This window comes from Felis catus, chromosome F1, assembly GCF_018350175.1.
Source record: "Felis catus isolate Fca126 chromosome F1, F.catus_Fca126_mat1.0, whole genome shotgun sequence".
Classification (NCBI taxonomy): Eukaryota; Metazoa; Chordata; class Mammalia; order Carnivora; family Felidae; genus Felis; species Felis catus.
The window spans coordinates 31089427-31106977 of record NC_058384.1 but is presented as its reverse complement, the minus strand read 5'-3'; the positions used below and the strand labels follow the sequence as shown (position 1 = coordinate 31106977).

The 17551-nt window shown below is 42.6% G+C and overlaps 1 long non-coding RNA gene across 2 annotated transcripts in view; it reads left to right on the top strand.

Annotated features, from left to right (window-relative positions):
* Positions 1-17551, top strand: part of LOC111558427 — a 58484-nt gene that overhangs the window by 5634 nt on the left and 35299 nt on the right. The gene's annotated exons all lie outside the window — the stretch shown is intronic.

Below are 17551 nucleotides of genomic sequence, written 5' to 3'. Positions count from 1 at the left end.
TCTGTCTCTTTAATGCCAGTCCTGGAATTCTGCCATATTGAAAGAATTCTAAGTACAGAAAGGAAAAAGAAAAATCAAAGATGTTTACTGCAGTGTCATTTATGATAAAACATTTCAAAATGCAAGAACCTAAGTTTCAACAGGACAGGAATAAGTAAGTTAATTATATAATGGTACAGTTAAGTAAATAAATTACACACTTGCATGGTATTCTTTGCCCCACAAAGCCTTGGCCCCCTTGTCTCTTCCCTGATTTTATCTGGCATGACTCTTCCCCCTTGCTCGCTATCCTCTACCCAAACTGGTCTCCTCTCTGTTCCTCCAGTACCCCAGGCTCCCTACTTTCCTGGGGCTCCTGCACTAATGTTCCCTCTGCCCAGAATGCTTTGCACATGGCTGCTCTGAACTCAGGGAGTAGACTCCATATCTCAGAGAGGACTTCTCTAAATACCCATCTTCAATAGCTGTCCTTGTCACTCTCTAACATATTGCCCTGTTTTATAGCTCTTATCACTCTGTGGTTTGCTCATTTATTTCTTATCTTTTACCTGTCTTCCCTCCACTAGAGCAAAACCTCTGTGAAAATGGCAATCTTACCTGTTCGGTTCACTGCTTTATTCAGAGCCTGGAGCATAAGAGTTACTCAACTGATAGCTTTTTGATAAGTAAATGATTGTAAACACAGTTTAAAACAATGTCTACAAAAATTATACAGTGAAATGGAAAAATGACCAAAATCTACTGTTAAATGAAAACATCATGATGTAAAATGTCTATGTTATATCATTATATCTGCATGGAGAAAACTTCTGCTTTTGGCCATAATGGAGTAACGAGAGAGAGAGAAAGAGAGAGAGAGGGAGGGAGAGAGAATATGGGTGGGTGAGGGGCAGAGGGAGAGACACACACACAGAATCCAAAGCAGGCTCCAAGCCCTGAGCTGTCAGCACAGAGCCCGATGTGGGGCTCGAACTCACAAGCTGTAAGATCATGACCTAAGCTGAAGTCAGATGCTTAACCAACTGAGCCACTCAGGCATTCCATCTCTCTCTCTCTTTTTTTTTTTTTTTTTTGAGAGACAGAGAGTGAGTTGGGGAGGGGCAGAGAGAGAGAGAGAGAGAGAGAGAGAGAGAGAGGGAGAATCCCAAGCAGGCTCCACACTGTCAGCATGGAGCCCAATGTGGGGCTTAAACTCACAAACCATGAGATCATGACCTAAGCCAAAACCAAGAGTCTGATGCTTAACTGACTGAGCCACCCAGGCACCCCAGGAATTTATTTTCTTAACTTAAACTAAAGCTAAAAATCTGGATAAACTATGACACAATGGTTTCAGGTTTTGGGCCATAGTGACCACAGGGCTGTGTCACTTAGAGAAGGGAAAAAAAACAAACCCAAGGTCAATTCCGCAGTTGCTTCAGCTTACCAGCTGGAGGAAGTCTCCAGGCTGCAGCATGGGGAGGCAGAACCCAAGCAGCCTGGTGGTCTCACTGGCTTGACAGATTGGAATTCAGGGAAGCCAAGATGGCTAGAGTTGGAGAGGCAGCATATTAGAGAGGATAGACCCACCCAGAGGGAGAGCTCTGAAGGTCTGTAGATCAAGTCTTTGGCTGAGTACTGATTCAGGCACGTGTGAGACAATAATACATGAAGCTGGTGGGAGGGGTCAGTTAGAGAGGGAGCACAACAATGGAAAGCAAGGGCCCCCATATTCCTGGAGCTCACAGAATTCTGTTCCCCTTAGCCAGAGTGGAAAGACCTCATAATACACACGGCGTCTGGGAGACTCCTCAGAAAGGCATTGCCCTAGCAGTGGAGCTAATTTGTTCTGAACTCACTGTTGTTCAGGATCCACCCTAACAAAGCTTAAAGCAAGCCTTGCAGGAACCAAACGGACTTTAGGCAACTTATCTGCATGCCAGAACACGTAGCGCCTCACTTCAGGGATTACAACAAAATGCAGTAACCAACAATGTAAAATTCACCATGTCCCACAACCAAGCAAAATTTGCCAAGCATGCATCAACGTAGGATAATATTATCCATAACTGGGAGAAAGATCAATTAGTAGAAACAGACCCAGAAAGGACAGAGAATATGGATTCAGCAGACAAGAGCGTTAACACAGCTATTGTAAACATGCTTCGTGTGCTGAGGAAGACAGAGGGAAACATAAACACAATGAAGGGGAAAATGGAAGATGCAAAAAAAGATCTAAAAATTTCTAGAGATGAAAACTACAGTATCTGAATGAGAAGTATGCTGAATGGGATTAAAAACAGTTCAGATAATATAAAATAAAAGATCAGTGCATTAAAGACATAGCAGTAGAAACTGTCCAGAGGAAAAAAAGAGTAAGAAAAAAAGCCCTTCAGTTACCTGTGAGTCAGTATCAAGTAGTATAGCATACTTGAAATTTGAGTTCCAGGAGAGGAGGGAGAACAGAAAAAAAATTTGAAGAAAATAATGGCTGAAATGTTCCCAAAGTTCATGAAAACTATAAATTTACAGATACAATAAGCTCAAGAAATTCCAAGCAGAATAAACATAAAGAAAACTGCATCAAGGCACACCATAATCAAATTGCTAAAAGCTAGTGATAAAAGTTAAAACCATAAAAGTAAGGGGAAAAGAAGGCATATACAGAGGAGTAAAAGACAAGAATGATAGCATTCTTTTGTCAGAAACTTTGCAAGTTAGCAACAGTGGGGCATCTTTACAATGCTGAAAGTAAAAACTATCAACCTAGAAGTATATACCTTATGAAAATATCTTTTCAGGAAAAAAAAGCAAAAACAAATACTCTCTCGGACAAAGAAAAGGCAATAATAATTGGTTGCCTGGAAGACTTGCACTGGAAGTAATGTTAAAGGGTGTTCCTCAGGTGGAAGGTGATGGAAATTTGGATCTACACCAAGGAATAAAGAGCACCAGAAATGTCAAATTGTAGGGCAAATATAAAAGAAAATTATCTTGCTTTTAAATTTCTTTAAAAGATAATTGATTAATATAAAAATCATTACAGTGTATCTTGGGGTTCACAGCCTATGTTGGAGTAAAACATGACAATAGCACAAAAGATAGGAGGGAAGAAATGAAATTAAACTGTTGTAAGTTGCTCTTACTATACATGAAGAGACATAAAACTAAAACATTGTTCGAAGGCAGACTGGGATAAGGTGTGTGCTATAAACCATAGAGAGCAAGCACCAAAGAAAAAATTTTTAAGAGATACAGTTAATAAGCCAATAGTGGAAATAAAATGGAATCATAAAAAAAAAAATCAATCCAAAGAAAGACAAAGAGGAAAAAAGAAACAAAGAACAAATGAGACATGTAGAAAACAATAGCTCAGGGGCCCCTGGGTGGCTCAGTCAGTTAAGTGTTGGACTCCGGCTCGGGTCATGATCTTGTGGTTTGTGAGTTCAAGCCCCACGTCGGGCTCTGTGCTGACAGCTCAGAGCCTGGAGCCTGCTTCAGATTCTGTGTCTCCCTCTCTCTCATCCCCTCCCCACTAGCACTCTGTCTCTGTCCCTCTCTCTCAAAAATAAACAAACATTTTAAAAAAAGGAAACAATAGCTTGAACATTTCAACCAATGCACATGAATAACACGTCTCCCAACCTCCTGATTTGAGGGAAGGAAAGCCACTTGGTTCAGCTAGGGTCACACCTCAGCCTCCCAAGTGGAAAGGGAGTTATGGTGTAAATCATGGTATGAATCATGGCTATACCAGACACCTCCCCAAGACAGCCTTCCTGAACACCATCCTAAAGGACACCACTAAGGAAAACACCCTTGGACCTTCATTTGTCCTTCAGAAAAGTCTGTCAATCAGCCAGCCCATCAGACAAATAGTAACAATGAACACCACTTGTATAAAGAGAATAGCAGGTGTGTCAGGATAGACCGAGAGGGTCCCAAGACCACACCTGTGCAGGAGTATCTCTCAACCAAGGTTTCTTCCTGTGTCCGTCTTCTACCTTCACAGGCACTGGAGAGGTAGGGTCTTCTGAGACCGCCATGAAAATGAATAGTGAATGGAGGGGGGGATTCCATGTCATTTGCATGTTATCATCGATTAATTAGATTAACTAGAGTATACCTTGAAACTACCAACCCTAGGAGAAAGAACTCTTTTACCAGTAAGTTTTATGTGTCGCCAGGAAGCCAGCAATTGTGGGCAAGAAGGTTGCAGCAGGAAGAGGAAATTATACCCTGAAGACCAACACTCCTGTTTCAATTTGCCCTTGGGCTAGTCCTGTTGAGTCTTTATGGTAGAGTGTGGTGGTTCTTAGTCCTTTTCAGCCAGAGACACGTCTTTGACCACGAGAATTTGGAAAGGGATTTTTGGGGAAAAATTATCATAAGGCTCAATAAGACACCACAGCCAGCAGTGATTTTTGCCTTCAGTCATTGCTAGAGCATAACAAGCCCTCACAGCGTCTCCACCAACCACAGACAGAACGTTCACTTTTGGCCCTTTGGTCCCTTTACATCACCATGTCGCTGTTTGAAAAGATCCTGTTTGTTGCCATTCTCTTACATAATCCCGAGACGAAGGTCTCATATGTTCCAGTCAGAGAGTAGAGTTTTTTGGTTTTTGGTTTTTCATGAATTTTCTTGGGGAAGGGTGGGAGGGTAGTTTCTGGCTCCATGGTCCAACATCCCTCTTTCTAAAAGAAAGTTCACATCCCTCTGTGTACCCTGTACATGATCGGCTTGACTCAGCATTCATTCTGACGTATGGCGAACCCTCAGCTGTAGCAAAAAATTAACTTTGCGCGTTAACCAACATTCGGCAGCTCCGTGTGAGAAGATTGGCAGGAGCAGAGAGAGTAAATAGGAAACAGAGTTCCAGCCCCAGGAAGTTCAACTTGATTCAGTCGAGGTCGCACACCTGCCACATCCAAGGTCCCGAGCCTGAGTGGGTCACACAGAGTGGGCCTTCTGTCACCAGCAGGAGCCTTTGCCTTGAGCCATATCACTGGGTTGGGGCAGGGCCAGTTACGAGTAAGGAAACCATCCACGTACGTCAGAGATATGTTTTCTCTTTTTCCTTCGGGAAGATGTTCTTGGGAATTCTTTGCCAGGAAGTCTGTCACTTCCTGCCCCAATGATGAGATTTCCGAAAGGCATAAATAGCTTCTCTTGCCACATGGAATTGGCTGAAGATGCCTCCATGCTACAGAAGGCAGGCCTCAGGGAGGGTGCTTTCCAGCAGCAGGGAAGGGGCATCAGGAGCTGCGGGACGAGCTCCAGGGGCTTGGCCGGGGGGTTGGGGGCGGGGGCCTTGAGGGCTAAAGAGAAAGGGCAGAAGGACCTGGAAAAGGGGCCAGTCTGCTGAAGAAACTGCCAGAAGAAATGTGCTGAGAGTGTGGGGAAGCACATGAGAAGAAAGAGTAAAAGACGAGGAAGAGTAAGAAAATGCATTTGTAAGAAAGGGTCTCAGAGGACACAGCAAAGCCCTAACAGACATGTCAGTCACGGGTCAGTAAGGGGTCAGTGAGTGACACAGGGTGAGCCACACAAGGGAGGAGCTCCAGTGTGCAAGAAAGGGAAGAAAACAATAACTAGTAGGGCTGCAAGCTGTGACACTCACCTGTCACGACACTAGTCATGCTAGAGTGAAGGGCTCCCCAGGTGTGGGCTTGATGCCGCATTCAACTTTGTGTTGTGTACACATTGCTTTTTGCGTAGCCTAGTGTGTCTTAAGTTCTGTTGGTAGTTTATCCATGGCGGTGAGTAAGTTATTATACAATACATCCTGTTGTGCTAAAGGTACTGGTCTGCCCCGGCAAGAGGGACCCCTGCCTTGGGTCTATGCTTTAGACTTTTCCTATTCAAAATACGGTCCTGTACCACCAGGACTGGCATCACCCTGGAGTTTTTAGAAATGCAGACTTTCAGGCCTTACCCGGACCTACTAAATAAGATCCCAGGAGATTCACACACGCATTAGTGTCTGAGAAACGTGCTTCCTCCAGCCGCATCTCTCCTCGCTGGAAGAGGAGTCCTCAGGGCCAAGGAGATATGGCCACTCAGAGCCCACCTCCTCTTTTAGACCATGCTTCAGGTAGCTGGGATGCCGGAATCCTTTGCACAAATAGCCCTGCCTCATCCTGCCTTCAGGGTGCATGTGACTTTCCCCAGGCTCATCCTCCTAGGGTCAACCTCCCTGCCAGTGTGAGATCAAGTTGTCTTGGGGCAGCTGTTTGCAGGAGATGTGGACAGAGGTCGGACTGCAGGATGGAGTTTGCACATGAGGTACCTGAGAGAGAGCCAGGAACAGGAAGAGGAGCAGGGAGCGGGCGGGAGGCAGGAATCATCGTTACCTGTGCTGCCCCACTCCAGTGCAGAACCCCAAGGAGTTCAAGCATTCTGAATTTGAAATGGTCCTTCCAGGTCAACCTGAAGGTATATTTGTCAAGGTAGGAGAATAAAACGTACTCAATGGTTTATTCTCTCGATTCATAACTTTTATATATTTAGATCTGTGTATATGGGATGCCATGTGTGCTTTTGTCTGGGCCCCACAAATGTTTTTGTTGTACCTAAAATACACAAATCTGGGAAGAGCCAGATGACCATCATCACATCAGTTTGTCCCCAAGCAGGATAGGACTGTCCCCAAATGAGGACAAAACACGGATTCTTGAAGGTGGAGCAAAAACAGACCAAGAATCTGCCTCCAACAGAAATATAAGTAGTATATCTTCTGAGCCCAGAGGAGAAAGAGATTACTTCAGCCAGGGAAGTTTCCAGTGTGAAAGCTGGAACTTCTGGGATGAAGGGTGTTTTTAGAAGTGGCAATTTTGGCAGCAACAAGGTGGAAAGGGGCAGTGGGCAGCTCAGTCTTGCTGGAGGACTGAATGTATCCAAAAAGTCCCAAGGGCCAAGTGTGCAGAAGTGGGAAGGACCGGGCTACGGAGGGTCTTTGTTTAAAAGATCAACATCTCCCAAAGTGCTCTGAAGCCGCCCTTATGCCTTGAGAGGTCACTAGGATGTTACCAATATTTTTCTCATAAAATTTATTTAAATACATGTATGAAAAAGATATATACATGTGATATATACTGTGAATCTACATGTGAAATAAATTCATTTAGACACAAGACCTTATGCTCTCCACAAAAATATCATAGAACTAAAAGTAAAGCACAAAATTGTAAAACTCCTAGAAGACAACATAAGAGAAAACCTGGATGACCTTGGGTGTGGCAATGGCTTTTTAAATACAACACCAAAGGCACAATATATGAAAGAAATGACTGATGAGCTGGACTTCATCACAATTAAAAATTTCTGTTTTGCAAAAGACAATGTCAGGAGAATGAGCCAAGACACAGACTGGGAGGAAATATTTGCAAAAAGACACGTCTGATAAAAGGCTGTTATCCACAATATACAAAGAACTCTTAAAACTCAACATTAAGAAAAGAAACAACCCCGTTTTAAAAGTGGGCAAAAATGTAAACAAACACTTCACCAAAGAAGATATACAGATGGCAAGTAAGCATATGTAAAGATGTTAGGCATCATGTGTCGCTAGAGAATTACAAATTAAACTGCAGTGAGATACCACTATGTCCCTGTTAGAATGGCCAAAATGCAGAACACTGATAACACCAAATGCTGGGAAGGATGTGGAGAAACAAGAACTCTCATTCATTGCCAGTGGGAATGCAAAAATGGTACAGTCACTTTGGAGATAGTTTGGCGGTTTCTGAAAAAACTGAACATATTCTTACCATGTGATCCAGCCATTGCCCTCCTTGGCATTTATCCAAATGAATTGAAAACTTATGTCCACACAAAAACCTGCACACAGATGCTCAGAGCAACTTTATTCATAATTTCCAAAACTTGGAAGCAGCCAAGATGTCCTTTGATAGGTGAAGAGATAGATAAACTGTGGTCCATCAGACAATGGAGTATCGTTCAGCACTGAAAAGAAATGAGCTATCAAACCATGAAAAGATATGAAAAAATCTTCAATGCATATTACTAAGTGAAAGGAACCGATCTGAAAAGGCTACGTATATACTGTATGATTCCAATTACATGGCATTCTGGAAAAGGCAAGACTATGGAGACAGTAGAAAGATTAGTGGTTGCCAGGGGAACCACTGTTAGGGGGAAAAGGGATAAAGAGGCAGAGCAAGAGGATTTTCAGGGCAGTGAAAATATTCTGTACAGTTCTACAGTGGTGGGTACATCATCATACATTCGTCAAAACCCATAGAATGTCCAACACCAAGAGTGAACCCCAATATAAACTTGGGAATTTGGGTGATGATGATGTGACAATATAAATTTACTTATTGTAGCAAATGTACCACTCTACTGCAGGATGTCGATAGTGGGGGAGACTGTGTGTGTGTGCGGGCCATGGGGTTTATGGAAACTCTCTGTACTTTCTGCTCAATTTTGCTATGAATCTGAAATTCCTTTAAAAAATAAAGTCAGGAGGAAAAGGAGGAGGAGAAGGAGAAATAGAGAAGAAGGAGAAGGAAGAAGAAGAGGAAGATGAATGATGTGAAGAAATCAGTGGGGGAAAAAAGACAAGTCTCCTGTGCTGAAGAATTCCAAATAATTGCATAGGCACCCCGCCCTCAGGAAGGTCGAGCGTAACTCCTCACTCCTTCAGTGTGGGCTATGCAGTGACTTCCTTCTAATGAGTACAGCATGGAAAGGGGTGGAAGGAGTCACTTTGTGATGAGAAATCTGACAAACATGACCTCAGCCAGGGGATCAAGGTCAACATCAAAAAAGATTAAGTCATGTTGATAATATGTACCTTTTATATAATGTGGTGAAAATGATACTTTACCTCTGTGGTCTTTTTCCTAAAAACCCATAATCCTCCTAATCATGAGAAAAACAGAGGAACATTCTACAGAATGCCTAACTCCTGTGCCTCAAAACTGTCAAGGTCATCAAAAACAAGGAAAGTCTAGGAAGCTGTCATAGCCAAGAGGAGCCTAAGGATGTGACAACTAAATGGAATGTGGCATCCTAGAGGAGATCCTGGTATACAAAAAGGACACTTGATAAAAACTAAGGAAATCCGAAGTAAGAATGGACATTGGTTAATAACAATGTATCAATATTGGTTCATTAATTGTAACAAATGTACCATACCAGCATATGGGGTACACAGGAACTCTCTGTACTACTTTTGCAATTTTTATGTCAATCTAAAGGTATTCTAAAAGAAAGTTTTATTTTTTTTAACATATTGAACATACTTGCATGGTTTTTTTCCTATAGTGTCCACTTGACTTTAGAAATGTTGTGTCCAAGTGAGCCCCATGGGCAGGCAAGACACTGCGTGCCTGTGCTCAGTGGGAGCTGAGAGGAGGTAACAACACTGATCAATCAGCAATCATCTCTCATTAGGCATCTTGTGTATTATTTCAGCATTCATTGTAGTGTTTAGTGTTTATCGTGGCCTAAACATTTACACACCCATTCCCTACAATTCTGTGCTGAGCAGGAGGATGTGGTATAGTGTTTGTCTTAGTCTGTTTGAGCCACCATAACAAACACCATAAACCAGTGCCTTAAGCATCAGAAATTCATTTCTCGTGGTTCCAGAGGCTGAAGTCCAAGATCAAGGTGCTGACAGGGTAGGTTTCGATCTGAGGCCTCTTTTCTTGGTTTGTAGTTTACCTCCATCTTAGTGTGTGCTTACATGACCTCTTCCCTGTACACACAAAGAGGAGAGAGACAGACAGAGAAAGGCAGACAGAGACAGAAGAGTTCTCCTGCGTCTTCTATTAATAAGGGTGCTAATCCCATCATGGGGCACTAATGCCATCATGAGGACCCCACCCTTATGACTTTATCTAAACCTTTGCCTCCCAAAGACCCCATCTCCAAATACCATCATTGGAGTTAGAGCTTCAACATAGACATTTTGGGAATGGGGGTAGACACAGCCTTTTAGTCCTCAATGGTGGGTGAGGCCCATGTCGGCTTTATAGAGTCCAACTAACTACCTTGACTCAAATCCTGACATTACCCCTTACTAGCTCTGTGACCTTGAACAATTCACTCCACCCCTGGCTGTGCCTCTGTTTCCTTATCTGTAAAATGGGAGATACTAACAATACCTACCTTGTAGGTTGCTCTGAGGGTAAATGTCAGTATAAAATGTTTAGAACGGTGTTGGCATGTTAAGTATCAGCAAATGCTAGCTACTATCATTATTATGATGTAATTGATGAGCTCCTACTGGTATTTTTCTCAGTATCTTATATATAAAAAATGTTCTGAAGTCAGATATGTTTGAGGGAGACTGCAACAATGGGGAGGCTTTTGAAAAAATATTTGGGGCGGGAGGGTCTGTCTCCAGTGTTCAACTTTCCCTGCAGATGCGCCCATCAAAGACACCCGGCCCAAGTGGCCATTTCCTTCCTTTGTTCCTTACCTCACTTGGACGGCTGGAATTTCATGTTCTTGGCACGTTCTGACTTTTAACTTAGAGGGAAAAGAATGAAGTCACGTGTTCAACTGTGTAATATTATTAACGTTCTCAGCTCCACCTCAGATTCTTTTCAAAGGCAGAAAATTATAAATAAAAACAGACACCTAATGAATCTAGCACTTAGTTATGCATTCAATCCCATTTGAATTCCAAGTTCAATTTCGATTTCTTAACAAATGCCTAACTCTATATCATAGTTAATGTTAGTGGTTATTTTCCTCCTCACCTAACTTGTGGTATAGCAGAGTTATTGACTGCCCTCATCCTTCCATTAGGCTAAAATAGCTTAACCCATCTTCCACCCTAAGTTTGTACTCTCCCATTTTCCATTTTCAACTTGCTACTCTTATTTTAATGCTTGGTATTGTATACAGACTGAACCTTAAAGTTTATTTATTTTATTTTAGAGAGAGAGAGAGAAGGAGAGAGAGTGTGTGCATGGGTGTTTGTGGGGTGGGGAGCAAGGGGCAGAGAGAGAGAGAGAGAGAATCCCAGGCAGTCTCCACACTTAACATGGAAGCCAACGCAGGGCTCGATCCCACGACCCTGGAATCATGACCTGAGCTGAAATCAAAGAGTCCAGACACTCAACTGACTGAGCCATTCAGGTGGCCCCAGACTGTGCTTTTTTTTTTTTCTTAAGTTTATTTATTTTGAGAAACAGAGTGGGGGAAAGGCAGAGAAGAGAGAATCCCAAGCAGGCTCTGCACTGTCAGTGCAAAGCCTAAGGCGGGGCTCAAACTCACAAACCATGAGATCATGACCTGAGCCAAAGTCAGATGCTTCACTGACAGAGCCAACAAGGTGCCCCATCAGACTGCACTTTTTAAAAAAAGTTTTTAATTGTGGTAAAAATGCACATAACATAAAACTTATCATCTTAAGCATGTAAATGCATGGTTCAGCCTGGATTGCATGTTTTTGCTTTTTAAGTCCTCAGATGCCTGGTAACACCTCCAGAAGGAAGCTGTGGAGAGTTTTTCTTTGCTTCCTTTTTTTTTAATGGTCCACCTCTATTCAACAGGAAAAGGTTTGGTTTTCTAAGAAAATCTTAGTAATCTGGATAATGGTAATTGCTCTCATAAACCTCTCTAAACAGCTGATAGTACTTTCTGTTTCCCTGATACCTTATCTCTTGAATAAAAAGATACACATCACTTTTTTGGCCTTCTGGTAAGGGAAAAAACAGGACAGATGAATGTGGTTCCTGTCTGGCCACAAAAAAGGGAACCAGGTATGGAGTCAGTGAAGTGCAGTGTCCCAGGGCATGCTGGGAAGCAGAAGCAGGGAGGCCCTGGACCATGGCTGATAGAGAGCCTGTTGCCCTGGTGTCCTCTCGAGAGTTCTATGCTCGGCTCAGCTAGACATTGTTACTCACACTTCACCCTGCCTGTGAAGGGTCTACAGTCAAGTCAGGAAGGTGAGGTGCATGTATATAAATGTAGTAAAAAGGCAGCTCAAGGCCATCTTTAAGAGGCAAATGAATGGTACAGATAGTAAATGCAGAAACTCTGTGGATTGGAGGGTTAGAGGAAGCTTCTTAGGAGAAGTGGGATTCCTGAGTTACCTTGAAAGATGGGTAGGTTGTTGGAGAAACAGGTGAATTAAGGTCCTGTTGCTAGAGGAAAGTATATAAACAAAGGAGAAAAGAACATGGAGTATTGAGAAGACCTTTATCTCCCCAAACCATTTACTATTGATTTCCATCTTTTCCTCAACTTAAGTTGGTTGGATTGGCTTTTGCCATTTGCAAAGGCTCTTTTTTCTTTCCACCTCTCCTTGAATCCCTAAGACAACCTCCAGCATTTACCTTTTTATATTTCTGTGGACGAAAAACAGATTTGTCTTTTCCCCTTTTTGAATGTTGGCTTCCTGAGGGTAGAGGAATACAAGGAGATACTCTTGGCCTGAACCCAGCCATGTACCCACCATGTACCCAAGATGAGACTTCTCTCCTGGCAAGAGATGCCTGTGAGTAGCATTGAGGAGTGATCGTTCTTTCAGATACTCCTGTGTTGCCTATGACTAGCTAACCTTGGGGAAGGTCTCCTCCATCACTGACTTCGAGCTTCTCCAAACAGAGATCACGTGTAGAGTTTTCATGACTGTGTTTATTCAACAGCAACACTGACCAGTCTGGTCTCAGAGTCAGGACTGGCTCAAGTCTGGACCCTGGAGGCATTGATCAACTTTGTGGTCTCTCCTTGACCCTTTTGGGTCTCAGTCTGGTTAGTCAACGTATCCTGGTCACGTGGGTCAGCCAAAAAGAAAGGGCTTCTGGGCAGAATGCCATTAGGAAGGTTGTCCCTCAGGAAACAACACACCCTTTTATTTATGGTCTTTTCCTAATCCCCCATCAAATCAGATTTTGCTTTCTCACACTACTGAGGTGAAAGAGACAAAGACTCGTGTTTAATATGCAAAAGCAGTAGCTCACATCCAAATTGCTATTATTCCTGTAAAAAGGCTTCTTTCAGTGCTTTAAAATCCTTTAGCTCTTTACTTGCGTTGCATGGGTTACATTTACCTATTTTGTTGTTGTTGTTGCAAGTTTTGTATAGCATAATCACAAGGGAAGGGAAACAGTTCTAGACTATTTCTTTTGCTAGCCAGCCATCCCATTGAATTTTTATTTTAAAAAGAAGGAGAAAGGGAAGAAGAAGAAGAAGAAAATTCTACCTTGATTTCATGTAAAGGAATTGCATAATATTTGAATTAAAAATAATTATATTTCATCATACTTTTTATCGTATTTGCCAAGACAGATGATGAAGTCATTGACACATGCAAGTATAAAAGCACAATATGCCTTCAATTTCTTTTGATTTCCTCCTCTACAAAATGAAAGGTTTGCCCTGAATAGATTATTTTTAAGTTTCCTTCTAGGTTAATATTTATGATTCTACAAGAAGATATAATGTTGTTTTTGTTAGAAATTCAAGATGGTAACATCATTAAAAAGACAAAAACAAAAATAAAAACTAGGAGAGACCAGAATTTGGCCTGGAGTAGACTGGTGCCCACTACTTGAGACCGCCCAGTTCTAAGAATGGTTGACATTAGCATGGACCAAAGGAAGAGTCAGCAGCCCTTCCACGGAGTCCTTCCACCTGAAAGTTTAGCATTTGCAGCCAAGGGTTGCAAACTCAAACGCCTCCTGGGTTTTGAGGCAGGTAATGAAAGTGTGTGAAGTGGTGGAGTGTGAGTCCAAGGTGAACGGTCAGAGCCCCGGCCCCTACCTAAGAGTATGTAAATAAATAAATAAATCCTATAAGGCTTTGTTGGTCAAAGCACACAAACGAATCTGTGGCTCTATCTGGCCCATAAGCCACTAGCCTCCCACTCTTGAATTCTAATTTAGCCAATCTCTTTATTTGTTTTTTAATTTTTTAATTTATTTTTGAGAGAGACAGAGACAGAATGCGAGTGGGCTAGGGGCAGAGAGAGAGAGACACAGAAGCGGAAGCAGCCTCCAGGCTCTGAGCTATCAGCAAAGAGCCCGACATGGGGCTGGGACTCACAAACTGCGAGATCATGACCTGAGCCGAAGTTGGACGCTCAACTGACTGAGCCACCCAGGCACCCCTCTTTATTTTTTAAGTAAAACGTGAGGCCAAGAGAGGGGCAGTAATTTGCTGGAAGTCACACGCTGTTTAATGCTACAACAAGGATGGGAAGCCAGGTTTGATTCCCAAGTCAGTGTTCTTCCGCCTGATTCTCCCCTAGCTTGGATCTGCTCCAGCCAAGCAAGTCTACCGATTGTCCAAACACAGAATGGATTGTGGTCTTGCTGCCCTTATCTGAAAATTTGTTATAATAATACCTACTTCATAAAGGTAAAAGGAGATCTACATTAAAGTCACTTTTTAAAAATGCAGGCATGCTATTAGCCATTATTAAATCACGAACAGCACCATTCAGGAGCCACATAGATCATTTAAAATTGTCTAGTAGCCACGTTAACATAAGTAAAGCAGATACATAAAAATTTGTAATACATATAAAAATTATTGAGAAATTTACCTTCTTGTTTCATACAAATCTTCAAAATCTGGTACGTATTTTATGCTTACAGCACATCTTGATTTGGACAATCACATTTCAAGTGCCCAATAGCTACTGTGGCTACCATATTGGACAGTGAAGTTCTGGAAGGTTCCTTTTTGTTCCATTCTCCCTCTGCTCACAGCCAACCAAAGAAGAGCAAAAGTCCCCAGAGGTTTGCTTCTTTCAAGCCTCCTATTGCTGGTTAATTAAATCTCTAAGCAACGCTGAGTCACTTGCAACTGCAGAAGACAATTTAAGAATCTGTCTCAAAGCCAAGAACATAGCTCCCCCCCCCCCCCCACAAGGAGGGGAGGGCAAGTCCTTTGGGCTAGATGCCTTGAAGGAGGAAGTCTGCATTGAATCAGGTGCTCCTGTGGGAGAGGGGAAGATAAGTCTTTGACAAGGAGAGAGGAAAGCAGAGAAGAAAAAGGGTCTTATTAGGGTCACTGTTTCCTTCCAGGCTGCTGTAAAGGAGAGTCTATAGTGTTTCACTCAATCCTCACCACTGGTCCGTGAGGTGAATACTATGTTATTCCCATTTTATAGAGGAGGAAACTGAATCATAGAAAAGGTCATGTAGCTTGCCTGAGGTCGGGTAGCTAGTAATCAGTAGAGCTTGTGCTCAATCCCTAGTTCTTAACCATTAAGCTGTACTTAGGGTGTTGTCACACCATCTCCAAATCCACATGGGTCACACGAATATTTACATGTTCAAAAAATGTGCGTGGGTGTTTGGTGTTTACATATAATTTATTATTGTCTGCACGACTGAATGGTCTATTTTCAGGCAAATGCCAATCTAAAACAAGGCACTACTTCCTAATGAAAGTGGTAGTTTCTTAATTTTTCTCTTTGCTAATCCTTTTCCCTCACCCACTGTTTCTGGCGGACTCCTGGGAGCAGAACTGTATGAGGGGGCGAAACAGAGCTAAGAAGAAGGAGGTGAATGCCAGAAATCAGCAGGGCTGGCTATCAGCCAAGGAGCTGGCTTATCTGTAGCATCTGGTTTGAGGTGGGAGAGGAGGGAAATATCAAAATTCTTGTTTGTCTATTAATTTTTCCTCCTGTGATACCTACTGTTAGATGGACACTGATACTTGAAATCATGCAGTGTCTACGATCCACAGGTGGCTTCAGCTGAGATTATACTTGGTTATTTCTCAATACAGATGGTCCTCGACTTAAGATGGTTCAACTTAGGGGGCGTCTGGGAGGCTCAGGTGGTTGTGTGTTTGACTCTTGGTTTCGGCTCAGGTCATGATCTCACAGATCATGAGCTTGAGCCCTGCATCGGGCTCTGTGTTGACAGAGTAGAGCCTGCTTGGGATTCTCTCTCTCCCTCTCTCTCTCTCTGCCCCTCCTCACTCATGCTCTCTTGCATGCATGCTCTTTCTCTCAAATAAACTGTAAAAAGAAAAAAAAGATGGTTCACCTTAGGATTTTTCTACTCTATGATAATGAGAAAGTGATAAGCATTCAGTAGAAATCATACTTTGAATTTTGATCTTTTCCCCAGTCTAGCGATATTCAGTATGATACTCTCTTGTGATGCTAACATCAGCCATAATCACGGAAGTAAACAACCGATACACTTTCAACCATTCTGTACCCACACAACCATGCTCTTCTTCACTTTCAGTACACTACTCAATCAGTTACATGAAACCTTAAACACTTTATTATAAAATAGGCTTTGTGTTAGATGATGTTGCCCAATTGTAGGCTAATGGAAGCCTTCTGGGCATGTTTAAGGTAGGCTAGGCTAAGTGATGATGTCCAGTAGGTTAGGTGCATTAAATGCATTTTCAACTTACGATGTTTTCAACTTACAATGGGTTTATTGAGGTGTAACCCCATCCTAAGTCAAGGAAGATTTTTATTCTCCAAGATGGTGGCCAGAACTAGTACAAAGAAAGAAGCCATTCACAGACTCAGCCTGGGGGTGTCCTGAAGCAAAATGAGAATGACTTGGGTGTTATTTACAGCTTCAGACTCCACAGGATGAAAGACTACATGGCAAGTTAGCAACAGAAACACCCAGGACACCCCCAGATTGGGTGCGGTCCGTGAATGGCTCATTTCTTTGGGCGCCTTCATAGTGTTCTTTTCACCTCTCGGTTATGTACTTATTGAAACCCCTGGCGTATGGTTGGTTTCCAATACCTTTGAACCACAACACTTAGAGCCCACTAGTGGAATCATTTTATAAAAAATAATAGCTGTCACTCATATATTTCTTTATAGAACATTTTCATAAACCTTATTTGTGTAATTGTCACAAATTCTCTGATTATGAAGTAGGAAAAGAAAATCTTATATTTTCCTGGAAAAAAAGTAAATAAACAAACTGAAGTTCAAAGGGCTTAAGTAAATGGGCCAAGGTTCGTGCAGTTATTAAGTGGAAGGTCTGTCTCTTGAATTCAGGTTTCAGGTTCCAAATCTCAAGTGTTATGTATTGCCTGGGGGAGAAGCTGGAAAGCTGGAAACCACCTCTTGTTTGCCACCTGCCCAGTCAAGCCAGAGATGGACAGAGCTGCCTTTTAGAGATACCTTAACAGAGCTACCCCTCTCTAAGTGAATCTCACTTCCAGCCCAGTAACAAGCCACTCCACTGGTTCAGCACCCATGACTGAGGACCATCTTGGTGCCAGGTGCTGTGCTAAGTGCTGGGGATGTAAAGAGTAATAAGGCAGGTGAGGAGCCCACATGGCAGTGGATTCTCTGCAGTGGATTCTCCTGGATTCTCTGCTGCACATCTGACACTGAGATGGGGGAAGTGGGTGTGATCTTGGAAACAGGGAAAGAGGCATCAATGATCAGAATAAAGGCAAAATGTCGACAAGAGCCCCAAAGCAAGAAAAGTCATAATGTGAATAACAAAGAGACAACAGCAAAGAAACTGAAACTGACTTCTTTCTGAGCTGCCCCTCTCCCCACCCCTGTTCCCAATATCCCCTGTTAGAATATCTTGTGGGTAGAAAGCTCTTGGTAAAGATTGGCCGTATCTTGTGC